At 45.7% G+C, this 27019-nt stretch overlaps 1 protein-coding gene across 2 annotated transcripts in view; it reads left to right on the top strand.

Annotated features, from left to right (window-relative positions):
* Window positions 1-276: 276 nt before the first annotated feature.
* Window positions 277-27019, top strand: part of LOC126106420 (26S proteasome non-ATPase regulatory subunit 10-like) — a 40934-nt gene continuing 14191 nt past the window's right edge. Inside the window, exons 1-2 of one of the 2 annotated variants that reach the window (XM_049912695.1) lie at window positions 277-349; window positions 21197-21343. The gene's annotated coding sequence lies outside the window, so the exon portion shown is untranslated. The remainder of the gene's footprint in view (window positions 350-21196; window positions 21344-27019) is intronic. The other variant, XM_049912696.1, reaches the window with a different exon arrangement.

Genomic DNA, 27019 nt, shown 5'->3' with positions numbered 1-27019 from the left:
GCACAGGATAGAGTAACATGGAGAGCTGCATCAAACCAGTCTCTGGATTGAAGACCGCAACAACAACAACAACAACAACAACAACAACAGGAAGGAAGCAATACGGTGGAATGTGCCAACAGACAGGGGACTGCAACTTGCATCAAATGATATCCGCCCGCCTTACTCGTAACGCCGCGCCTTCTGAACGTGTTTACTCAATTGGTAGCGTTGGTAGATTACGTAAAGCCCATATCAGCGTCGGGATAGGAATTGGCGGGAAACATTACTCTGCGACCAGCAGTTGCCAAGTGCTGCGGACTCTCTGTGTGCCTCTGCAGGTCGTGCTGTTAATTCAGTCGGAAAGAAGGTATGTTTCACGTTTTATGTTTGCGAGCATCAAGTGGCTGCTGCTTTGTTTGAGAAGAGCCGAGAAAAAGCGAGGTTCTGTGGTTACATTCGTACCTCAGGCGCGAGACTTTTAACATGATGGGCTCGATTCGAATTCTACGATACTAAAGTAGCTTTGCTGTGGATTTCCTTAGTCACTTAAGTGGTGTAGGACGTCAAACGGGCCGACTTGGAGCAGGAGAGGCACCACAGGACATTTTAATTGGCACTCTCTATATTTTTGCAAATAAATTCATAAAGCTTTGTCAGGATGACCAGGATGGATTAAGGATTCACACTCATAGAATGGAAGTCCAAAAACATAGTAAAATAATTTTTTTTTTACATCTGAAATTTCATCACGTTTTCACTTACTACTGGCTGCATTTGTTGCTGTAGGTACACTTCATAAATAAGAGAGATTCTTCGATGTATTTTGCACAGCATACAAACCATACTTACAGGTGTATGCAACTCAAGAATTTATTTAATTTACGAAAAAATGAAAGAACTGTTACATTTTAAACTTCTTGTTAAGGAAAAACTCAATTTTTACCACAGTCTTGAATAGATTTGGAAAACTCTAGAGTTCCATACGCCTCTAAGTATGGTTTGTATTCTGTGCAAAATTCATCGAAGAATCTCTATGAAGAAAAGAGTACCTATAGCAACAAATGCAGCCAATAGTAAGTGAAAAAATGACGAAATTTCACATGTAAAAAAAATTATGTTATTAAATTTTTGAATTTCCACTGCTATGAGTGTGAATCCTGAATCCTTCCTGGTCATGCTGACAAAGTTCTATGACTTTATTTGTTAAAATATAGACAGTACAAATTAAAATGTCCTGTGGTCCCTTTCCTGCTCCAAGTCGGCCCGTTTGACGTCCTACCCCCTTAAGCTGAATGCTGGGATGTTACCTTCCAAGAGGTGTCAGCCTATTTCCTGCCTCACACATGCCCTATGAGAGTTCATGTTTCGTCTATACAGTGAGTCCCAAACCTTTTGGGTCAAATTGAAACAGGTGATAGTTGGTCCACAACCAGATACAATGGTTAGAAATGCATATTTACTGTATCATGGACATGCATAGTTTACACCGCATATCAACAGCGTAGCTCATAGTAGCTGTTCAAAGCGTTGACCGCCAGTCTCACAAGGAACCCCTTGAGTGCGAAGTTGCAAGTACAATCCGTAATAAGGCTCATCTGAAACTGTTGTGTTAGCAGCTACGGCCAGAAAAATATTAGCTACTAATTATTCACCACGTGCATCAGGAGGGCAACAGAAAATGAGTGACTGAGAGGTGCAGAGACCAACGTTCTACGGGACGTATGTATTACACTTGACAAAATGGACGTCATTGACATTCAAGACATGTTGAAAACAAGCCATTAACGTACACCGTGAACTCCGAACGAAAAACGGTGCGTCCACTGGTTCGTAAAGTCAACACCGGAGGCGAAATCCTTGACAGTAACAAACAATGCAGTACGTTGAGCTAGGTATTCACTCATAAAGAAATAGAATCATACTGGTGCGACGGGATGGTGTGAGCTGATGGAATATGATGGCATGCAACCTAATTCGTGGAGCTTAAAGTGAAACTGGTATCTTTTAAGGGGTAGCTGCAGATGGTGCACTAATATGTTTTGTATGTACGGGAAAAACAAACATCCAGAGGCTCAATTTTTCCAGTGGTTCCGGGTATTATGAACTGCAACGTGATACACTCTTCAGAAGAGATACTTTGCTATAAAGGTCTGCCGGCCGGAGTAGCCGAGCAGTTCTAGGCGCAACAGTCTGGAACCGCGCGACCGCTACGATCGCTGGGTCGAATCCTGCCTCGGGCATGGATGTGTGTGATGTCCTTAGGTTAGTTAGGTTTAATTAGTTCTAAGTTCTACGGGACTGATGACCTCAGCAGTTAAGTCCCATAGTGCTCAGAGCCATTTGAAGAATTTATAAAGATCTATGATTTTTATATGAAGACCAAAAACCAGGCAGAAGCAAGTTATTTTGCCCAGCTATTGGCCAAAACCATTGCTCATACAATAGTTGAAGCTCTTCATTGCCGCTCTTGATTGCTGGCAGAAGAATATTCCCTACTGTCCTTGCTAGATCACGCACAAGAGAAGGAATCGTAGGGACAGAGCATTTCCAAATTCACAATAAATAGCTTTAAAGCCAATGTACCATCTAAATTAACAGTCGGCGTAACTGTATACGAATGCGTTAAGGCTTTGATCTTCGTCGGCATTGATACGGCTCTCTCGTTATCTCTGATCTTCAGACTTCCTTTCATATGCATTTCGTCTTCATATCCAGATAAGTTTGCTTATCTCATCTACAAATTATCGGGTGGATTCCCCAGGCGGGTGTGCATCGCGTCAAGTTGATGCTTTGTTTGAAATTTCATTATTTTAACGTCTTCCAATTCCGAAGCACTCAAGTTAAGCAACCACACTCTGCTTCCCTTGAAATCACTGTAATCTACGTCGCGAGCAGTTTGATGTGCATAACGCAGCAGGTCACAGTAACGCACATTCTGTAAATTGTACCCAGCATCCCTGAAACGCGCAAACACCATTTTTGTAACAAGTGCGCCTTGTCCTCAGATGAATATCCGTAGTTTTTCTTACGTACTACACGGTCATATTGTTGCGGACTCTCCGAAATACATTCATATTATATTGTTTACCACGCTGTTGATGATCTTCTTATTATGTTTAGTAGACACTCCTTGGACAACGATTGTGCTTTACTGCATTTCACTGGAGACGGGATTTGTGGCTCCCTTCCGACAGGCAACATGAAATAATTGACTAAAAACCTGTTTCAGTATAACTTCCACTTGTTAACAATGTATCGTTATCGTCGTACTCCTCGTGTACAGTGTCCGCACAGTCAAGCGTATTCCACTGACTCATCTTGCAGAAACGCTACTACACTCCTGGAAATGGAAAAAAGAACACATTGACACCGGTGTGTCAGACCCACCATACTTGCTCCGGACACTGCGAGAGGGCTGTACAAGCAATGATCACACGCACGGCACAGCGGACACACCAGGAACCGCGGTGTTGGCCGTCGAATGGCGCTAGCTGCGCAGCATTTGTGCACCGCCGCCGTCAGTGTCAGCCAGTTTCCGTGGCATACGGAGCTCCATCGCAGTCTTTAACACTGGTAGCATGCCGCGACAGCGTGGACGTGAACCGTATGTGCAGTTGACGGACTTTGAGCGAGGGCGTATAGTGGGCATGCCGGAGGCCGGGTGGACGTACCGCCGAATTGCTCAACACGTGGGGCGTGAGGTCTCCACAGTACATCGATGTTGTCGCCAGTGGTCGGCGGAAGGTGCACGTGCCCGTCGACCTGGGACCGGACCGCAGCGACGCACGGATGCACGCCAAGACCGTAGGATCCTACGCAGTGCCGTAGGAGACCGCACCGCCACTTCCCAGCAAATTAGGGACACTGTTGCTCCTGGGGTATCGGCGAGGACCATTCGCAACCGTCTCCATGAAGCTGGGCTACGGTCCCGCACAGCGTTAGGCCGTCTTCCGCTCACGCCCCAACATCGTGCAGCCCGCCTCCAGTGGTGTCGCGACAGGCGTGAATGGAGGGACGAATGGAGACGTGTCGTCTTCAGCGATGAGAGTCGCTTCTGCCTTGGTGCCAATGATGGTCGTATGCGTGTTTGGCGCCGTGCAGGTGAGCGCCACAATCAGGACTGCATACGACCGAGGCACACAGGGCCAACACCCGGCATCATGGTGTGGGGAGCGATCTCCTACACTGGCCGTACACCACTGGTGATCGTCGAGGGGACACTGAATAGTGCACGGTACATCCAAACCGTCATCGAACCCATCGTTCTACCATTCCTAGACCAGCAAGGGAACTTGCTGTTCCAACAGGACAATGCACGTCCGCATGTATCCCGTGCCACCCAACGTGCTCTAGAAGGTGTAAGTCAACTACCCTGGCCAGCAAGATCTCCGGATCTGTCCCCCATTGAGCATGTTTGGGACTGGATGAAGCGTCGTCTCACGCGGTCTGCACGTCCAGCACGAACGCTGGTCCAACTGAGGCGCCAGGTGGAAATGGCATGGCAAGCCGTTCCATAGGACTACATCCAGCATCTCTACGATCGTCTCCATGGGAGAATAGCAGCCTGCATTGCTGCGAAAGGTGGATATACACTGTACTAGTGCCGACATTGTGATGCTCTGTTGCCTGTGTCTATGTGCCTGTGGTTCTGTCAGTGTGATCATGTGATATATCTGACCCCAGGAATGTGTCAATAAAGTTTCCCCTTCCTGGGACAATGAATTCACGGTGTTCTTATTTCAATTTCCAGGAGTGTATTTCATCTGCCACTTTTTTCTCATTCTGCGAAATTCCCTACATTCCTTTCTGACGAAATGTCAACTTCGGCAACTGTTGTTCCGGATACTATGCTCCTTAGCCTCATGCTGCGCTCACCACTGGATACCTCCAGTCACGCCTCTTGCCGTTAGCAGCCAATGTTGTGGTCGCGTGGTAGAGAGTATGTGGGCCGCCGAATGCCGTAAGCATCATTGGCCTTTTGCGACCTCGCACTGACGGAGTTTCTTGTCAATGGATGTATTGCAACGGCGCATGCAATTCTGCCACACTCTCGCATAGACCTCGGGCGACTATTGGACGCTAGAACAGGTTGTGGGGGATAAAGAGCGTGCACCGATAACCACAAAACAAACATACCGTCCACAACTATCTCAAGCACGTACAGCGCATGTATCGCTCCGGCGCATTGACCTATGCCACACGCACCTCGCTATCCCTGGTGTCAGTTGCCCATAGCATCAGACAGCTTGTGATGTGTCCATGGTGAGGAGTGTTACTGTGTACAGTGCATGATGTGTGGTCAAATATGGAACGTTACCCTTCACGAGAGTTGGTAGACATGCATTTAATGTATGCTGCCAGAGGATGTAGTGCCTGTAAAGCAGCACGAATGTACAGGGAACGCTTTCCAAACAGACGTCATCCTAACTGGTAGAAGTTTACCTCTGCGGATACCAACATACGAGGGACGTTCACGCCGCAGAGAGCCGGCCAAGGTTCCCGCCGGAGACATGTCTCAACACCAGACTCTGAGGAGATGGTGTTGCATAGTGTGGCCGACCACGTAGCAACGAGCACCCGTCAACTCGCTCGTGAAGCACACACTTACAAGAATACAGTGTAGAGAGTACTGGTGGAGCATATAGGACGTGTGCAAGCTCTGGGAGCAATGGTTGTTTAGCCCTGCATTCACTTCTGTCAGAGGATTATCCACCACAGTGCCGTAGTGCCGAACTTTTTACAGTACGTACTGAACAAAAAATAGGAGGCATTACTTTCGGAACGACCCCAGTATTTGGTATCGTTAATTTCTTTGTACACTGCATTCCACAGTAACAGTCACATGATGAAATTCTGAAAAGCGTAATGCTTAGTAAAGAACTTTGCGATCAAGACCTTTCCGTATTTCACAGTTGAGCCAAATCCTCTGAAGTAGTTACAATAGTAAATTACGCAGCTAGTAGCTCTGATGACGAAAAACGATTATGTACAATCAGTGGTTTAGTTTCGCTGAGGAGTAACATAGATAAATAATATCGTACAAAAAAAATAGAAACGAATTAATGTCTGGCCATAGAAATATTTCAAATCGTGTTCAGAACAACTTACAGAAGAATGTTTTGATAGAGAGGAAATTTTTTGACGTACGTGTGTGTGTGTGTGTGTGTGTGTGTGTGTGTGTGTGTGTGTGTGTGTGTGCCAGGTGTAGAAGTATGAAACCGGAATTTGATTGCATAGTTACACGTCTGCTGTTTGAAACTCATAAACAATATTTTATTGGTTCAAATGGCTCTGAGCACTATGGGACTTAACTTATGAGGTCATCAGTCCCCTGGAACTTAAAACTACTTAAACCTAACTAACCTAAGGACATCACACACATCCATGCCCGAGGCAGGATTCGAACCTGCGACCGTAGCGGTCGCGCGTTTCCAGACTGAAGTACCTACAACCGCTCATCCACTCCGGCCGGCAATATTTTATTCAAAATAATCTCCATTCCTATTTATACATTTCTCCCACCTCTCCCACAGGCTAAGCGTGGTAAATCATGGGTGAATCCAGGCAAACCATCAACATCCACAAAAAGAAAAAAAGAAAACAGTTCTTCTTTTGAATCGAACCAGTCAGCGAGCCATTTTCGTACATTTTCATACGAACTGAAGCGTTGTTGAGCAAGAACAAGTCCCAGTGATGCAAATAGAAGATAATCGGACGGAACCAAGTCTGGAGAATAAGCCACATGCCCTAGTATTTCCAAACAGAATGCCTCGACCGTTTCCCAGACCCGTTTAGCTGTGTGTCATGCGGCGTTATCATGGAGCAATACAACTTTGTGTTGACTTTTTCCATATTCCGGTCGTTTCTCACATAATGCTCGATGTAAATCGATCATTTGCTGTTTTTAGTGATCAATGTTAACAGTTTCACCAACTTTTAGCAGCTCATAATGGATGACACCTTTCTGATCCCACCAAACACAGAGCACTGTCTTCTTTCCAAAGCGATTTGGTCTTGCAGTGGATGTTGATGGTTTTCCTGGGTTCACCCACGATTTCCCACGCTTAGGATTCCCAAAATATATCCATTTTTCATGAGCTGTCACTCTTCGATGGAGAAACGACTTTCTTTTGTATCCGGCGAGCAGAATTTCACAAGTTGTCATTCGCTTTGCTTTGCTGCCAGTCATTCAGTTATTGCGGAACTCATTTTCCCACTTTCTGCACCTTTGCCACAGCTTTCAACCGAAGAGAAACGGCTTCCTGCGTTACATTCAATTGTTCCGCGAGTTCCTCTAGAGTTTGAGTATCATCTTCATCCAATAAGGCCTGCAATTCGTTGTCTTCGAACTTTTTCGGTGGTTTCCTGCGCTCGTCGTTTCTCACGTCAAAATCACTACTTTTGAATGTTTTAAGCCACTCGAAACATTGTGTTTTCCCAAGAGCATGTTGGCCAAAGGCTTCGACAAGCATTCGACGTGATTGTGCAACAGTTTTCTTCAAATGATGACAGAAATCCATGCTGTCCGCAAACCGTAGTTCGTAGGCACAAAACTGGGTATGTTTAAGTGTTTGAAACAGATGGAACTTGGATTCCTGTGTGCTGACATTCGTCGTCATCCGCTACAGGAAGCGTATGGTACTGCAGACTAGACTTGGCCACTGTTTCTATGTTTCGATACAGTGTATCGATACGTGGAACTGTTTCAGTGTTTCGGAACGGCTGTGGTACACTGTTTCGAAGCAGTGGTATTTCATTCCGCCCCTGTCTCGGATAGCCGGACCAGATTCGATCTCGAGCCAGACACAGAAACTGTATCGTTGTTTCAAAATGAGGCTGTCTCAGTCCACCTGTGCTTGGAACGGACTAATTGTATCGAAACAGTGATGTTCCATTCCGCTCTGTGTCGGGCGAGATTCGGGCTCGGCACAGGTACTGAAACTCAACATACCACTTCATGAAACACTTTCAAGAGTGTCGAAATCTTTTTGACAAGCATTAGCATGAAGCTTAAGTTATCGGAAAATAAAGCTTCGTTTCTAGCTGACTGTCCTATTCCGAAATGGCGTAACATATGCTTTATAAACACTAACCAAACAATAAAACAACGCATACTATTCACATTCAAAATAATAAATATGTGAAAATCATTCAGTTAAATCACACTTTTTCATAACATACCCTTCTCTGTTCATGTACAGTAATCTTATTAAGAAACGCAAGTAAGCTTACAACATTTTGAATATAAAAAGGCGTAGAGTGACAGTTATTAGACATATACATAAATTTGATGTAGGTGTAATTGCAAGCAATCTGCTTGACATATCACTTATAGTGTAATGGTATACGGGAAGGGCTGGGAAGCATGGTGAATTTATAGTAACGGTTCGAAACACGTTGAAAGACAAAATTGTTTCTGTTATATTTTGTTATTTATTCGAATTATTTGGCGTTATTTGTGAGTCTATAGTCACTGTGCCTATTATCCACAATGATTCCCTTTGTGTGCATGGAAATTAGCAGGATGGGTATATTACCCATACTAACGGAATGCGGGAATCCCAGTAGCAAATCCGTTGTTTCTGCAGTTTGCTCCCATCTCCAGTTCCGTACGTGGTGGTTCTTCTGTCTTCAGCTATGGCTGTCCTCAGCCAATTGAAAAGTATGAAAGTCACACGACACGAAAGTAACACATTTGCTGCAGGCAATACGAAACTGCCAAGACGCCTAAGAGATAGTTTCATACTTTCTGCGATATGATTAGCGCTCTCGCACCTCATCTGCGTTTATATGGACATACTTATACAGTAGACATTCAAGATGATAAAATGTGTAGGTTTATTAGATTACAAAACAGAAACTGCTTCACTGCTTCGAAACAGCGTATCAAAACATTACATTGTACTGTTTTATTTGTTTCGAAACAGTTCCGTGTTTCAGTTTGCCCATCTCTACTGCAGACGCTGTTTCACCCGCCTTACACTGACGACTAGCACCGTCTGTTGGGAAATTCCGGTTTCATAGTTCTACACCTGGTACAAACTTTAAGATCGTAAATGCTAAATGTAGCTCCTAAAATATAAACTTGAAGATCGTATATGCTAAAAGTAGCTCCTAAAATGATTACAGAGGTAATTTACGAACACATGTGCAAATAATAAGTTACCTTCAGTTGAAGCTACCGATGCAAAAGAAGCATCCGACTGCTGCTTTGCCATTGCAGACTGGCGTGTCTGTAATGACGGGAACTAGGAGTTACTTGATTTAAAATGAAAGTTAGTACCATATCGCTTTAAACTAGATCATATGCAGTAGAAGATGTGGAACATTTCAGAAAACAATTCATAACACTTATTTACAAGGGAACTGATATGCTAATTTTCCTCTCACAGGTAAGTAAGATCACGAGCAATGTCATTTAAAATGGTGTTGTGGTGCCTGGTGTGTAGCGAAGTCCGGGGTCTAGATAAGGTTGGAATGTGGAGTCTGGTTGTGACTTGGTGAACGCAATGAATGTGCCATGACAACCCTTTCAGTCAAATGTTTGACTAGAGTGAAAAATACTCAATAGAAGTTACACAACGATTTTTTGTCCGAATTTTCGTATCCTAACGAAGTGTGAGAAATAGTCAAATGGGGTATGAAATTGACTGGCGTGAGGTATAGTTTTGAAAAAAAATGGATTTAATTGCCTGAAAACGATTAGGGTCCATCTTAAGTAATTAAGAAAAAGTTAATTAGTGATCTGAGGGAATGTTTTGGTCCGAATTTTCGTAGGTAAGCAAAGAGTGGGAAATGCAGAAATCTGGTATCAAACTGACCAGCTTCAGGTGTAATATTTCATTACTTGAACGTAATCAGAATAATTAAGAAAATTATTGATTTGAAGGAAAACTGATATATTTCACTAATAGCTGCTAGCTTTGTAAATGAAGTGTCAAAAAAAAAAAAACCACCAGATCACAGCACAAATTGAAAATACTCTGCTTTCTCTTGGTCTACACACGCTTCATAACAACAGAATACCGATAGAAATACCGACAATTATAGAGTATGTCGTAAATGTTACGATTTGTCCACTTGCCAATCCATCTTCTAGCGTCCACAGTTCCACTCACTATCTCCAAATAACAAAATGGTAATACGTACACTCAAATAGCAACAATAAACTACAAATATAGAAGTAACGATCGATAAATAAACCCTCAATGAACGGGATACCAACATGCAAAACAAAAAAGCTATGAACTTATGCATCAACCTAGTATTTACATGTTTTATTCAAAAACCATGATCTAGTATATCATGCTTTCTGAATAAAACATATAGTATATCATGCTCTCTGAATAAAAATTGTAAATACTAGGTTGGTGCATAAGTTCATAGCTTTTTTGTTTTGCATGTTGGCATCCTGATTATTATCGGTTTATTTACCGATCGTTACTTCTATATTTGTAGTCCATTGTCAAATGGCTCTGAGCACTATGGGACTTAACATCTTAGGTCATCAGTCCCCTAGAACTTAGAACTACTTAAACCGAACTAACCTAAGGACATCACACACATCCATGCCCGAGGCAGGATTCGAACCTGCGTCCGTAGCGGTGCGCGGTTCAAGACTGTAGCGCCTAGAACCGCTCGGCCACTTCGGCCGGCCACAGCCCATGACCGCAGCGCCTTAGACCGCGATTCAAAACAGACTGTTTTGGTGTTTATTGCCAATGTCAGGTACCATATAGACTGATGTGACGTCGTAAAACTGTCAAGCTACTGTCAGACCATAATTACCGTATTATTTTCACTATATTTACGTCAGTTACCGTCTAATCAAAATGCTGACAGTTATCACTGTTCAACTGTGTGTGCATTCCTAAGGGACCAAACTGCCGGGGTCATCGGTCCCTAGACTTACACACTACTTAAACTAACTTATGCTAAGAACAACACACACACTCATGTCCGACGGAGGACTCAAACCTCCGACGGGAGGAGACGCGCCACCCGTGACATTGCGCCTCAAAACGCGCGACCACATCGCGCAACAGTTGTAAGACAGATCACTAGAGACGTAATACACTCCTGGAAATGGAAAAAAGAACACATTGACACCGGTGTGTCAGACCCACCATACTTGCTCCGGACACTGCGAGAGGGCTGTACAAGCAATGATCACACGCATGGCACAGCGGACACACCAGGAACCGCGGTGTTGGCCGTCGAATGGCGCTAGCTGCGCAGCATTTGTGCACCGCCGCCGTCAGTGTCAGCCAGTTTGCCGTGGCATACGGAGCTCCATCGCAGTCTTTAACACTGGTAGCATGCCGCGACAGCGTGGACGTGAACCGTATGTGCAATTGACGGACTTTGAGCGAGGGCGTATAGTGGGCATGCGGGAGGCCGGGTGGACGTACCGCCGAATTGCTCAACACGTGGGGCGTGAGGTCTCCACAGTACATCGATGTTGTCGCCAGTGGTCGGCGGAAGGTGCACGTGCCCGTCGACCTGGGACCGGACCGCAGCGACGCACGGATGCACGCCAAGACCGTAGGATCCTACGCAGTGCCGTAGGAGACCGCACCGCCACTTCCCAGCAAATTAGGGACACTGTTGCTCCTGGGGTATCGGCGAAGACCATTCGCAACCGTCTCCATGAAGCTGGGCTACGGTCTCGCACACCGTTAGGCCGTCTTCCGCTCACGCCCCAACATCGTGCAGCCCGCCTCCAGTGGTGTCGCGACAGGCGTGAATGGAGGGACGAATGGAGACGTGTCGTCTTCAGCGATGAGAGTCGCTTCTGCCTTGGTGCCAATGATGGTCGTATGCGTGTTTGGCGCCGTGCAGGTGAGCGCCACAATCAGGACTGCATACGACCGAGGCACACAGGGCCAACACCCGGCATCATGGTGTGGGGAGCGATCTCCTACACTGGCCGTACACCACTGGTGATCGTCGAGGGGACACTGAATAGTGCGCGGTACATCCAAACCGTCATCGAACCCATCGTTCTACCATTCCTAGATCGGCAAGGGAACTTGCTGTTCCAACAGGACAATGCACGTCCGCATGTATCCCGTGCCACCCAACGTCCTCTAGAACGTGTAAGTCAACTACCCTGGCCAGCAAGATCTCCGGATCTGTCCCCCATTGAGCATGTTTGGGACTGGATGAAGCGTCGTCTCACGCGGTCTGCACGTCTAGCATGAACGCTGGTCCAACTGAGGCGCCAGGTGCAAATGGCATGGCAAGCCGTTCCACAGGACTACATCCAGCATCTCTACGATCGTCTCCATGGGAGAATAGCAGCCTGCATTGCTGCGAAAGGTGTATATACACTGTACTAGTGCCGACATTGTGCATGCTCTGTTGCCTGTGTCTATGTGCCTGTGGTTCTGTCAGTGTGATCATGTGATGTATCTGACCCCAGGAATGTGTCAATAAAGTTTCCCCTTACTGGGACAATGAATTCACGGTGTTCGTATTTCAATTTCCAGGAGTGTATATTCCTCATATCATTCTAGACTTTCGAATGACAATAAATGCTGAAACGGTTTGTCATTAACAAAGATTAATTATTATCAGCAGCTATTCTGATGCATCTTTCTAATAAATAAATAGTGTTCTACGGAAAACAAACAAAAGGCTCAGATTTATTGGTAAAACACTTGAAGAATGCAGCAAATCTACTAAAGAGCGGAGTGTTGCTATGCGGTCTGGGTGGGATCCGCATCAGATGAGACTGGCGGCGGACATCGAAATATTCAAAGAACGGCAACTCGTTTTCTAGTGTTGCGAGACAGGGGACAGAGTACAACGGACATTTTACGTGATTCGGGGCGACAACTGTTAAAACAAAGGCACTTTTCGTTGCGGCAGGATGTTCTCGTGCAATTTCAGTCGCCAGCTTTCTTCTCCAACTGCGTAATTGCTTTGTTGACGCCCTCCGACACAGGAAAAACGATGATCGCGATGAAATCAGAGAAACCAGAGCTCGGACGAAATAATTTAAGAGCTCGTTTTTTCTGCACACTGCTCCACATTGGGACTGTAGAAAAAAGCTTGAAGGTGTTTCCATGAACACTCTGCCAAGCACATAAATTTGAATTGCAGAGTAATCACGTAGATGTAGATGTAGATGTAGAAGATGGAATTCTCGGAATCTGTAGTCAGTTGTGGTAAGAACGACAACTGCAACGTAGAGAGGTCAGACTCATCCGTCACAGTTTTCCCAGGAAAGAGAAATAGCCAGTACAGCTTCGCCTGTAACAATGCGCAAAATACAGGATGATTATAATTAAACTTTCAAACCGCTGTAGAAATAACATCACTGGTCAGAATGACGTTAAATTGCAACGAAATATTATCGGAGAAGGAGGAAAACGTATGGCAGAAGAAAAAGAAATGACGTTAAATTGCAACGAAATATTATCGGAGAAGGGGGAAAACGTATGGCAGAAGAAAAAGAAATAGTTACAAAATGCAGCAAAAAATGGCGCTGTAAGTATCACAATTTAATAGTGGTCGACGACAACTGACAAATGAATCATACAACAGTGCCTAAGGAAGGTGTACGCTTGACGTTAAACAAACTGTACCACTCAGTGGGTGTACAGGTGTGATACTCTTAGTTACGTAAGCCAATCCACCACGGCAACGTCATATCACATCGGATTGGAAAAATCGGTTTTAAATTGTCCTGGGGCGAAAAACCGCATAAAAAGCGTCAATCACAACGGTTTTCAATTGTCCTGAGGCTAATAACCGCATAAAAAGCATCAGTGAAAATCAAATCGGATTGTTAGTTTCCATGTGACTGGCGCAAAACATGTACAATATGCTGTCCACCGTTTTCTGCTTCAAGTTGAAACTGAGTCGACTGCTACTTTTCCGTTTATAGAGAGACAACCAGCGTCCCTAAATTGTCCATTTTTTTTTGAGTCATCAGTTTTCTAAATCGTTTCATGCAGCCCGCCACGAATTCCTCTCCTGTGCCAACCTCTTCATCTCAGAGTAGCACTTGCAGCCTACGACCTCAATTATTTGCTGGAATTATTCCAATCTCTGTCTTCCTCTAGAGATTTTTACCCCCTGCAGCTCCCTCTGGGACCTTGGAAGTCATTCCCTGATGTCGTAACAGCTGTCGTACCATGCTGTCCCTTCTCACTGACAGTGCTGTCCACATATACCTTTGCTCTCCAATTCTGCGCAGAACCTCATCATTCCTCACCTTATCAGTCCACCTAATTTTCAACATTCGTCTGTAGCACCACATCTACAATGTTTCGATTCTTTTCTGTCCAGGTTTTCCCACAGTTCATGTTTTACTACCATACAGCGCTGTGCTGCAAACGTACATTCTCAAAAATTTCTTCTTTCCTTGCCCAGGAATCCCCTTTTTGCTAGTGCTAGTCTGCTTTCGATGTCCTCCTTGCTCCATCCGTCATGTGTTATTTTACTGCTAGTTAGCAGAATTCCTGAACTTCATCTGCTTGGTGACCATCAATCCTATTGTTATGTTTCTCGCTGTTCTAATTTCTGTTAGTTCTCATTACTTTCGTCCTTCTTCGATTTACTCTCAATCCATATTGTGTACTCACTGGACTGCCCATTCCATTCAGCAGATCTTGTAATTCTTCTTCACTTTCACTGAGGATAACAATGTCATCAGCGAGTCTTCTCATTCAGATCGTTTCTCCTTGAATTTTAATCCCATTCTTGAAACTTTCTTCGATTTCCATCATTGCTTCTTCGATGTATAGATTCAACAGTAGTGGCGAAAGTCCACACCGCTATCTTACAGCCTTTTTAATCCGAGAAATTCCTTATTGATCTTCCTCTCTTATTATTATTCCCTCTTGACCCTTGTACATATTGTATATTACCCGTCTCTCCCTATAGCTGAACCCAGTTGGCCTCAGATTTCGAACATCTTGCACCATTTGACACTGTCGAACACTTTTCCCGGGTCGACGGATCCTATGAACGTCTCTTCATTTTTCTGTAGTCTTGCTTCCATTATCAGCCGCAACGTCACAATTGCCTTTACATTTTCTAAAGCCAAAATGATCGTCATCTAACACATTCTCAGTTTTCTTTTTCATTCTTCTACATATTCTTCTTGTCGCCAACATGTATGCATCAGCTGTTAAGCTGATTGTGCGGTAATTCTCCCATTTTTCAGCTGTTGCAATCTTCAGCATTGTGTGAATAACATTTTTTTCAAAAGTCATAAAATCTACACGCCAACATGAATAGGTGTTTTGTTACCACTTCCACCAAATGATTTTAGAAATTTGATGGAATGTTATCTATCCGTACAGCCTTATCCGATCTTAAGTCTTCCGAAGTTCTTTTAAATTCTGGTTTTAATACTGGATTCCCTGTCTCTTCTATATCGACTCCTGTTTCTTCTTTTATCACGTCGCCAGATAAGGCTTCCCCCTCATAGACGTCTCCAATGTATTCTTTCCACCTATCCACTCCCTCCTCTTATGTGACAATGGAATTACCGTTGCACTCTTAGTCTTACCGTCCTTGTTTTTAACAATACTGAAGGCTGTCCTTCCGACGATCATTTCTTTTTCGATTTCTTCACATTTTTCATGCTTCCATTTCGCCTTAGCTTCCCTGCACCTCCTATTTACTTCATTCGTAAGCGACTTGTATTTCTGTGTTCCTGAATTTCCCTAAACACTTCTGTACTTCTTCTTTCATCTATCAACTGAAGTATTTCTCCTGTTGCCCATGGTTTCTTCGCAGTTACCTTCTTTGTACCTATGTATCTTTCCAATATCTGTGATTGCCCTTTTTAGAAGTGTCCATTGTTCTTCAATTGTATTGCCTACTGAGCTATTTCTTATAGCAGTATTTATAGCCTTAGGGAACTTCAAGAGAATTTCGTCATTCCTAAGCGCTTCTGTATCCCACTTCTTTGCTCTTTGATTCTTTGTGACTAGTCGCTTAAACTCAGCTTACTTTTCATCACCACTAAATTGTGATCTCAGTCTATATCCGCTCCTGGGTGCGCCTTACAATCAAGTATCCCATATCAGCGCACACTCCGCTGCAGAGTGAAAATTTCATTCTTGAAATCCAGAAGTTGCATAAATCTGATTCTTGGTACTTATGTTTTAATGCGTGGTTGCCTGCCAGTTTCTTCTCGTCAACAGGTTGAAGTCCAGTAGCACCGGAAAGATTCCTCATCCAGTCATAGTTTTCCTCGATATATCACACACTCTGATGCTGGACATTCTTCATCTCATCACCAAGTGGACCCCATTTTTAAGTATTTGTCATTACTCAGCCGCACTTTTGAGTCCTTCCAACAATGGCGAAAAACAGAGGTTTAAACTAACTACACTGCGGTGACAAAAACCATAGAATAGCGATGTGGCTATGAAGACATGGTGGTAGAATAGGGTACAAAAGGCATAAAACGGCAGTACGTTGGCAGAGCTGCCACTTGGACTCGCGTGATTAGCATGAAAACTTTTTCGACGTGGTATTGGCCGCACGACGGGAATTAACAGACTTGAACGGAGAAGGGTAGTTGGAGCTAGACGCATGGGACATTCCTTTCGGAAATCCTTATTGACTTCAGTATTCGGATATCCAAGAATTTAAAATTTCAGACATTACCTCTAACCACGGACAAAGCAGTGGTCGACGGCCTTCACTTGACGACGAAGAGCAGAGTTGTCGGTGCTAACAGACAAGCAGCACTGCGAGAAAAACCGTGGAAATCAATATGGTACGTACGACAGTGCGGCGAGGTTTGGCGTTAATGAGCTATGGCACCAGACGACCGACACGAGTTCCTTTGCTAACAGCACGACATCGCAGACAACGCGTCTCCTGGACTCGTGACGGCCGGCCGCTGTGGCCGAGCGGTTGGAGGCGCTTCAGTCCGGAACCGCGCTTCTGCGACGGACGCAGATTCGAATCCTGCCTCAGGCATGGATGTGTGTCTTATCCTTGGGTTATTTAGGTTTCAGTAGTTCTAAGTCTAGGTGACTGATGACCTCAGATGCTAAGTCCCATAGTGCTCAGAGCCATTTGAAACATTTTTGACTCGTGACCGTGTCGGTTGGACCATAGACGACTGGAAATCGTGCCCTGGTTAGGTGAGCCCCGATTTCAGTTGGTAAGAACTGATGGTAGGCATAGAGTATGACGCAGACCCCACGAAGCCATGGATCTAAGTTGAAAGGGATAGGTGTGGCACCATAATAATGTGGGCTGTGTTTACATGGAATGGACTGCGTCCTCTGGTCCAATTGAACCATTCGTTGACTGGGATCAGTTATGTCCGCCTAGCTGGAGACCATTTTCAGCCATTCATAGCTGTCATGTTCCCAAACAACGACGGAATTGATACGGTTGACGATGTGCCATGTGACCTGGCCACAGTAGTTCGCGATTGGTTTGAAGCACATTCTGGACAATTGCAAAGAATGATTTGGTCACCCAGATCACCCGACATGAATCCCATCGAACATTTATGAGACGTAATGGAGAGGTCAGTTCGCACACAACAGCCTGCACCGGCAACACTGTCGCAATTACGGACGGCTATAGAGGTATCACAGCTCCATGTTTCTGCAGGGGACCTCCAACGAGTTTTTGAGTCCATGCCACGTTGAGTTGGTGCACTACGCCGGGCAAAAGGTAGTCCGACACGACATTATGAGGTGTCCCATGACTTTTGTAGCCTCAGTGTATGTGGTTGTCATCTGTATCTAATTACATTTCAGACAAATTACTTAACTGTTGCTCTGGATCTGCCAAACGTCTCTTTCTGACAATACATTTATCCAGTTCAGATGACTTGTAAAATATATCATTTCGAAAGAATTAAAATAACGACACATGTCGCGAAAGAAACAATCAGACTGAACGAACGTTGTGCGAACTCCCACTATCGTGTAACCTCCCCACAGTAAAATACACTCCTGGAAATGGAAAAAAGAACACCTTGACACCAGTGTGTCAGACCCACCATACTTGCTCCGGACACTGCGAGAGGGCTGTACAAGCAGTGATCACACGCACGGCACAGCGGACACACCAGGAAACGCGGTGTTCGCGGTCGAATGGCGCTAGCTCCGCAGCATTTGTGCACCGCCGCCGTCAATGTCAGCCAGTTTGCCGTGGCATACGGAGCTCCATCGCAGTCTTTAACACTGGTAGCATGCCGCGACAGCGTGGACGTGAACCGTATGTGCAGTTGACGGACTTTGAGCGAGGGCGTATAGTGGGCATGCGGGAGGCCGGGTGGACGTACCGCCGAATTGCTCAACACGTGGGGCATGAGGTCTCCACAGTACATCGATGTTGTCGCCAGTGGTCGGCGGAAGGTGCACGTGACCGTCGACCTGGGACCGGACCGCAGCGACGCACGGATGCACGCCAAGACCGTAGGATCCTACGCAGTGCCGTAGGGGACCGCACCGCCACTTCCCAGCAAATTAGGGACACTGTTGCTCCTGGGGTATCGGCGAAGACCATTCGCAACCGTCTCCATGAAGCTGGGCTACGGTCCCGCACACCGTTAGGCCGTCTTCCGCTCACGCCCCAACATCGTGCAGCCCGCCTCCAGTGGTGTCGCGACAGGCGTGAATGGAGGGACGAATGGAGACGTGTCGTCTTCAGCGATGAGAGTCGCTTCTGCCTTGGTGCCAATGATGGTCGTATGCGTGTTTGGCGCCGTGCAGGTGAGCGCCACAATCAGGACTGCATACGACCGAGGCACACAGGGCCAACACCCGGCATCATGGTGTGGGGAGCGATCTCCTACACTGGCCGTACACCACTGGTGATCGTCGAGGGGACACTGAATAGTGCACGGTACATCCAAACCGTCATCGAACCCATCGTTCTACCATTCCTAGACCGGCAAGGGAACTTGCTGTTCCAACAGGACAATGCACGTCCGCATGTATCCCGTGCCACCCAACGTGCTCTAGAAGGTGTAAGTCAACTACTCTGGCCAGCAAGATCTCCGGATCTGTCCCCCATTGAGCATGTTTGGGACTGGATGAAGCGTCGTCTCACGCGGTCTGCACGTCCAGCACGAACGCTGGTCCAACTGAGGCGCCAGGTGGAAATGGCATGGCAAGCCGTTCCACAGGACTACATCCAGCATCTCTACGATCGTCTCCATGGGAGAATAGCAGCCTGCATTGCTGCAAAAGGTGGATATACACTGTAGTAGTGCCGACATTGTGCATGCTCTGTTGCCTGTATCTATGTGCCTGTCGTTCTGTCAGTGGGATCATGTGATGTATCTGACCCCAGGAATGTGTCAATAAAGTTTCCCCTTCCTGGGACAATGAATTCACGGTGTTCTTATTTCAATTTCCAGGAGTGTAATATAAATAATATTCACATTTAGTGTAACCTCCCAACAGTAAAAAATATAATTCTGTATAGCATTCAGCGTAACCTCCCACAGATAAATTCCGTAACCTACCAATAATACAATGTGACTAACCTTTCAATTAAATTGCGACTCACTTAAATAACCCTTCAATAATTGACTATGAATTTAAACTGGTAAACGTTGGACGTCAGCAGTGCTGCGACATGGCCCTGAAAATTCATTACGAATAAATTGAAAAATCTTACCTCAATTAGGTCGCCGGATAACGCGTATATATCTGCTCCTATAAGAAATTTTCCTGGCGCAGCTCATTGCAGTGCTGGCAGATAGATTTGTCATGTATAAAGGAAACAACTGATTTTTCTTTTCCAATAATCGGGATGACCAAGGATTGGAGAAATTAGTAAATTCTTTAAATTAAAATGAATGATTGTCAAAAGTTACTTTTTATGAGACAGATTATTATTAAGAGATTTTTTTAAAAACATTTACATGGGACTTGATATAACAATACTACATACGCGCGAGGCTGCTTTTACCTTATACTACAACGCCCAGGCTCTGCCATCGCTCCACCACGGCCGACCCAGCCAACTCCATACACACGACTGCTCGCTAGCAACAACTTACTCCTACAGCTACACAGTTCCTACTGCAGTCAACACTGCTCTTTGGTCTGAGAATCTCTTACAGCTTACACATCGCAGGCAGCGCGTGAGCAATCCATCGAAATTACATCTGCTCGAGTGCGCTAGCAACAAATTCCTTAATGATGGACCTCTTACAATCGCCAGTCGAACAGCTTGTTAAGACATGGGACGATATAGAGCGTCAGTGTACAGCAGAACAAGACACGTCTACTGCCACAATTGGAAGTAATATCCGCAAAATAGTGAAAGTTAACATACCAATCATTCGTTTAGGACTTGATCTATGGTTACATCGAACGAAGAGAAGGATGTTTTGTATTTTATTTTATCCCAAGTTTTTCATTCGTTTTACATTCTGAGTTTACTAGTTCCACAAAACCCTTTGTACCGCTCCTCGACACCCTGGCGTGTGTTAGTCCAAAGTTCTTCGTGCAGGTCGCGTATATGTGAACAAACTCTGTATTATCTTATCTCAGTTATTAGATTACCATCCTTTCTGCATGTTTACTCACGTAGGTACTGCATGCGGAAGCATAAAAATGTCACACACTCGAAAATGTTTCGTAAAACTTGATAGCTTATCGTGTATTGTCGTAGCTACTAGCACTCAGCTCGCTTATCAAGACGTTTATCTGTAGAACGCGCGCAAAATGACTGCGATTCTCAGAAGGTTCTCTTCGAAATGTCAATGATCGATTGGCTCCGCAGTTACCTAACGTGTACACTGATGTATGCTAGCTCAGTATGTTCAACACTTCGTATTGTCTCGCCATCGTTCATCCTTTATGTTGATGATCTTTTGCTCTATCCGAAATGTCGTTACTCCACATGTCTGGATCATTAAAACTACGCTTTCAAAATAACAACAATACATACACAGCATATCAAGCAATGAATAAGTCACGGCAGTTAGCACAAGTTTTCTTTCCTCGCGCACACAAACACATGCTTGTTAAATTCGATTATCGTCAATGTTAGGTGTAAATCCGTAAATGATTACAAAATGTAGCTTCTGAACACTTCTGAAAATCTTGTTGCATCTTCATTTATAGTTTCCTAGGTAAATAAAACTTAAGAATTTTGTCCTATAATTGTATACAATCGAATTTATTGTGTTTCTGCGAATTTCATAACAAGCCTAACTTAACATTTGTCATAAACTACACCACATACATTTCATTTTCAGAAACTGCCAAATTACAGTGATCATCGTTCATTTACCAGTCGCTATCATAATAGTGGATTTCGTAATATTTAAGAAGGAGACATTGCCACATTGGACACAGCAGAACCAGAGACTGAAGGGTCACACATCATCCTCATACGCCACGAGGTAGGTGCAATTTACTTGCATATACGTTTGGGCGCAGAAAACATAAGAGAGTCGTTGCAAATCAAAAATAAACTGATTTATAGCTAATATACAAATTAATGATTTAATGAAACAAATCGTTTTGGAAGAATCACGGAAGTAAAAGTATATGAACAATTACAGTTAGTGTGCTGTTTGAGGCTTTCCCGGCACTGCATCTGCTTGATAGGTTCCTGGGAATTCCGCTGGATAATATTGTAAAAACCGCACAATATTTCAGCGAACAACTGCCCGCCATCTTCAGGTGCTATTGTCGCGTCGCTTTTTTTTTCTTTATTGTGATTTCATTCCCCTGCCCCACATGGGCAACGGAGGGCTGTCAGTGGCACAATCCGCCGCTCTTCAGCTGAGTGACATGGCAACTAAAATAAGAATAAAATGTTACATACATAAGGCGATAAAAAAGGGGAACATAAAACAGAGTAAAGGGAGAAAATGGAGGTAAAAATAGCCTGGCACTGGCAGGGAGACGTTCATGGGGGACAGTTGAAAAAGTCACCAGAAATTTAAAAAACACAGTTGGCGATTCTTAAAACACAGAGAAGACACTGAATGGACATGCACAGGTTCAAAGTCCGCTACAGTATCAAAAACACTCCAGAACAACACACGTAAAACCAACTTGTAGCACACACGACGAAGAATAAAACTGCCAGGTGGGACCTGCTGAGGGAAAGGTCAGAGAGGATGGAAAAGGAGGGGAGAGCAAGGGGCAGCAGGGGAAGCGGCGGGATGAAGAGAGTAGGGGTGTCAGCTGGTACACGGAGAGGCAGGAGACATGTGGGGTGGGAGATGAAGAGGGAAGACAGGGCAGGAGGGAGTGCAGAGACACTGAAAGGGGGCACAAGAGAGGGAGGGGGAGTAGGAGGGGGAAGCCGCTCAGGAGGAGAGAGGGGGAGGAGTGGGAGCCCTGAGGAGGAGGCAGGAAGATGGGGTTGGTTGGAAGGGTAGATGTCAGGACAAAGCTCATCATCTGGGAGAGGTAGATGGTGGAAGTTGCATTGGGAAAGGAGATGGAGGGTGCAGAGATGGAGAGAGGGTGGGACACAACGGTAAAGGCGCGGCCACTGGTTGGGGATGGCGAGGAAGGGAGACACCAGGGGGTGAGGGGGATCAAGGCGGCGGACAATATATAGTGTGCGGATGTCTTCAAGGAAAAGGAGAAGGTGGGGGAAGGGGATGAGGTCGTAGAGGATGCACGTGGGGGAAGGAAGGCAGATGCGGAAGGCGAGGTGGAGTGCTTGGCGTTCGAGGATTTGGAAGGCTTTATAGAGGGGCGGAAATCCAAGCTACGCTGGCATAACAGAGGATTGGGCGGATCAAGGATTTGTAGGTGTGAAGGATGGTGGAAGGATGCAGACCCCATGTCTGGCCGGACAGAAGTTTCAGGAGGTTGAGGCGGTTGTGAGCTTTGTTTTGGATGGTAAGGACATGGTCCAGGTGCGAAGGCGGTTGAGTGTCAGGCCAAGGTATTTGAGGGTAGGTGGATAGGATGGCCATAAATGGTGAAGCAGAAATCATGGAGGCAGAAGGAGCGGGTGGTGCGGCCTATGATGATCGCCTGTGTCTTGGAAGGATTGATACGGAGGAACCACTGGTTGCACCAAGCGGTGAATTGGTCAAGGTGGGTTTGGAGTGTACGTTGGGACCGTTGAAGGGTAGGATAAAGGGCTAGGAAGGCGGTGTCATCAGCAAATTGGAGAAGATGAACAGCAGCAGTGTACAGGAGATAGAGGAGGGGGGAAAGGACAGAACCTTGGGGCACGCCGGCAGAGGGATAGAAAGTACGGGAGTTGGAATTGTGGATAGTCACATAGGAGGGACGATGGGAGTGGAAGGAAGCAACGAGACGGACGAAGTTGATGGGGAGAGCATAGGTCTGGAGTTTGAAGAGGAGCCCGGGATGCCAGACACGGGAAACAAAGACAGCAGAGCGACGGGAGTTAAGTTGGAGGGAAAGAAGATTGGTAAGGTTAAGGAGCTGGTCGTCAGCGGAGAAGGAAGACCGGAAGCCACATTGGGTAAGGGGAAGGAGGTGGTGCTGGTTAAGGTGGCGGTGAATACGGTGAGAGAGGATGGCCTCGAAGACCTTACTGAACACGGCGGTGAGGCAGATCGCGTCGCTGAGAAGCTCGCTAATTTATATGTTGGCTTTCCAGAACAGCACAGGCGCCATCGGGGCATAACGTCATCGAAGACCAATCGTGGACGGCGTCCCTCTGCTGGAGAAACGGGTCGCGGTCTGCGGAAGCGCGCCGCGGCGCGGGAAAATGCGGCCGGGAGCGACGGACCCCGTTCGCGCGCGATTTAAGCATCTGCGTTGACTCGGTGCAGCTGCTAATCTGCGACTGACGATTCCTTAGTGCCACCGAAGCTGGCTCCCAGGCTCTGCTCAGGTGAAACACCGTGTCTCTGTTTATTGGATCACTGCTTATACGTATTTCGACCACCTCTTTGATGATGGAGTCCCAGTATGCGGAAGCATACGAGAGGATCTTGGTTTCTTCACCGTGTCCCGTGTCAAGGCAGTGTTCAGCAACCGCAGATTTCTCTGGCTGACCCAACCTCGTGTGACGTTTATGTTTGTCGCATCTGACTTTAACCGTACGACACGTCTGGCCTATATGTGACTTCCCACAGTGGCACGGGATGTTATATATTCCTGGTCTCCTCAGGCCGAGGTTGTCTTTAACAGAGCCCAGCATTGATTGCACTCGTGCTAAAGGCCGGAAAACACATTTAATCCGATATTTCTTGAAAATTCTGCCCATCTTAAAAGACACGCCACCGACTTGCGGTAGAAAAACCAACCCCGTGGTGTTGTCTGCTTCTTCAGGCTGTTCTTGAGGTCTGGAGTGTGCTGGTCGAAATGCATTCCGGATCTGCTTCTCGGAACACCCTTTCTGGGCAAACACAGAGCGGAGATGGCTAAGCTCTGCCGATAAGCTGTCCTGATCTGAGATGGTTCTGGCCCTATGCACTAGCGTCCCTAATACATCGCTGCGCTGTGAGGGATGATGACAGCTCGTAGCTTGGAAATACAAGTCTGTGTGCGTAGGCTTCCGGAATACACTGTGACCCAAGGAGCCGTCTCCTTTGCTACGAACCAAAACATCCAGAAACGGGAGCTCACCATCTTTCTCTACCTGCATGGTGAAACAGATGCTTGGAGGGCGGGAGTTCAGATGTTCCAGAAAAGAAGGAAGCATTGATGTCCCATGCGGCCATACCACAAACGTATCATCTACATATGTGCAAAAACATTTGGGTTTCAAAACCGCCGTCTGAAGAGCTTTGTCCTCGAAATCTTCCATAAAAAATTATCTACTATGGGAGACATAGGGCTACCCATAGCAACACCGTCAGTCTGCTAAAAATACTGGTCGTTAAATAAAACCTAAGTCGAGGTAAGTACGTGTTTTAAAAGGTGTAAGATGACCTCTTCCAGCTTAGCTCCTATGAGTTGTAATGAGACCATCAGAGGCACCTGTGTGAAGAAAGAGATCACATCGAAACTCCCTAGTAAGTCGGTAGATTCAAGGCGCAGGTTCTTCAGTCACGGTATAAAATCTTCTGAGTTTCATCGGACTCAGAAGAGAAGCCAGATGTTTAGCTAGGTGGTATGTTGAGGCACCTATATTACTGACGATAGGACGAAGCGGAACATTCTCCTTATGTATCTTTGGCAGGCCATAAAATCGTGGCGGAACTGGTGGTGCTCGTTCTCTTAAACTCTTCTTCAGATGGTCAGGAAGTTGGCTGGATTTGAGGAGAGCGGATGTCTTCCGCCGGATCTTTCTGGAGACGACGATACGCTGTATCTTGTAGTAAGTCCATCATCTTGCCAAAATAAGATGTAGCAGGCAGAAGAACAGTGGCGTTACACTTGTCAGCTGGTAAAATTACTATATCATTTTCTTCTTTTAAAGAACGGAGCGCTCCTCTTTCTTCAAAGGTGATGTTATGCTTGGGTGCAGGTATCCTGGTTATTGATCTGCAAGCCTCTTGACTTATTTCTTCAGCAGCATCATTCGGGAGTTTTAAAACACCTTGCTCAGCGGCACGGATGAACTCCTTGATGGGCAAGGTCTTGGGAGTAGGCGCAAAATTAAGTCCCTTTCCTATCACTGACATTGCAGCGTCACTCAGTGGTTTATCTGTGAGATTAGCCACAGTCCGTCTGCTAAATTTCTCTTCGTGCAATGACCGGAGTGTATGGCGTTGTGATTTGGTGCCGCGCCCAGTCCGAAAGCGCCCAAGTAGAGCCGTCCACCCACTCCCAGGAATCCGCTGACAGACACGACGAGATCTTCAGATGAAGTGAGAGCAGGCTTCTGGAGACGTGGTCTAATACTCGTCTAGTATAACGGATTGTTTCTCTCACCAGTGCCCTGGTTGCTCGTCGTTTAATTCTGCTGGCCGCCGCAGAGTCCACATAATGGGTAAACTTGGAGAAAGTAGGTGTAGTTTGCTGGTCCCGACATCTCAGTTTTTACGATATTGTCCGGCGTAATTCCCGGGAACCTATCAAGCAATTATAGTTAGCGTTTCTTTAATGCATTGTTTAAAAATCACAATACATATTCAGGCGCACGGAGCAGACATTCGACAAACAGGATGTGATAATGTAAACTTAGGCTTCCGCGGCCGTTGTCACAGTCAATAAAATTCTTCTGGGTTTGAGGCCACATTGTCATCTGTAAAATACCGACGTTTCGGCCACTGTTGAAGGCGCCTTCCTCATGAAACTTCGGAATTTTACAGATCACAATGTGGCCTCAAACCCAGAAGAATTTTATTGAGGACGTGATAATGAGTCCCGAGGCAACTGAAGGCTGTTTGCATTTCATCAGCTGATCAAACACGCCTGTGAGTACTATTCCTGACGGTTTGGCGACTAGGATCAAGGTCACAGGCACCAGTGGTAACCTTCAGAAACACGTAATGGAGGAGTTTCTAGTGGAAGTTAGTACATTAAGACGATCAAATGTCGAGGAAAGCTTCCAAGATCGTACTGCAGACAGATATTGCAAAGGGCTGTGTGCTCCCTGAATCAATGCAGAACGGAATAAAAGCTGAGAGATGTAGAGATTAAAAGAGAGTAGAAATTCTGTAAGTAATCCAAGCAGCCAGAGTGCAGAGTCGCTCCTCAACAGTCACAGGAATTTCAGTATGAAGAACAGCTTACTGGTTGGTACTTCTCTCGTGTATTGCAGGGAGAGTGACCTTGACTGATGGTGAATTATTTCAAAGTGCTGATGATTTAGGCCAAGTGGCCAGAAGTTAGCAGACCGAATGACAGGGGAAGTACACGTCTAGTGGCAGCTGAATGCGCCTGACGTTCTGTTAAGAGCTTTTGGTCTGACATCTCAGTAAGGAAATCAGTCTGTTAGAAGAATAAAGGAACTGACTAAAGGTAATTCTATTTCAGCATATCAGTCCTACCAAATACATGAAAATTACTAACCTGCTATAACTCATCTGTACTATAAAGGCTGACAAACAAGCTAACTAAACCCAGATTGTCGTTAACGTCCTGATTGCATCGTGCAGGTAACATCAGAGCCAAAAGAAAAAATAAAAGATGGGGTAGGGAAACTGTGCTGGGACGCGAAAGTGGGACGTATGCAGTAAGGT

Source organism: Schistocerca cancellata, chromosome 10 (genome assembly GCF_023864275.1).
Source record: "Schistocerca cancellata isolate TAMUIC-IGC-003103 chromosome 10, iqSchCanc2.1, whole genome shotgun sequence".
NCBI classification, from domain to species: Eukaryota; Metazoa; Arthropoda; class Insecta; order Orthoptera; family Acrididae; genus Schistocerca; species Schistocerca cancellata.
The sequence above is the reverse complement of the archived record's forward strand: the minus strand, read 5'-3'. Positions and strand labels throughout refer to the sequence as shown.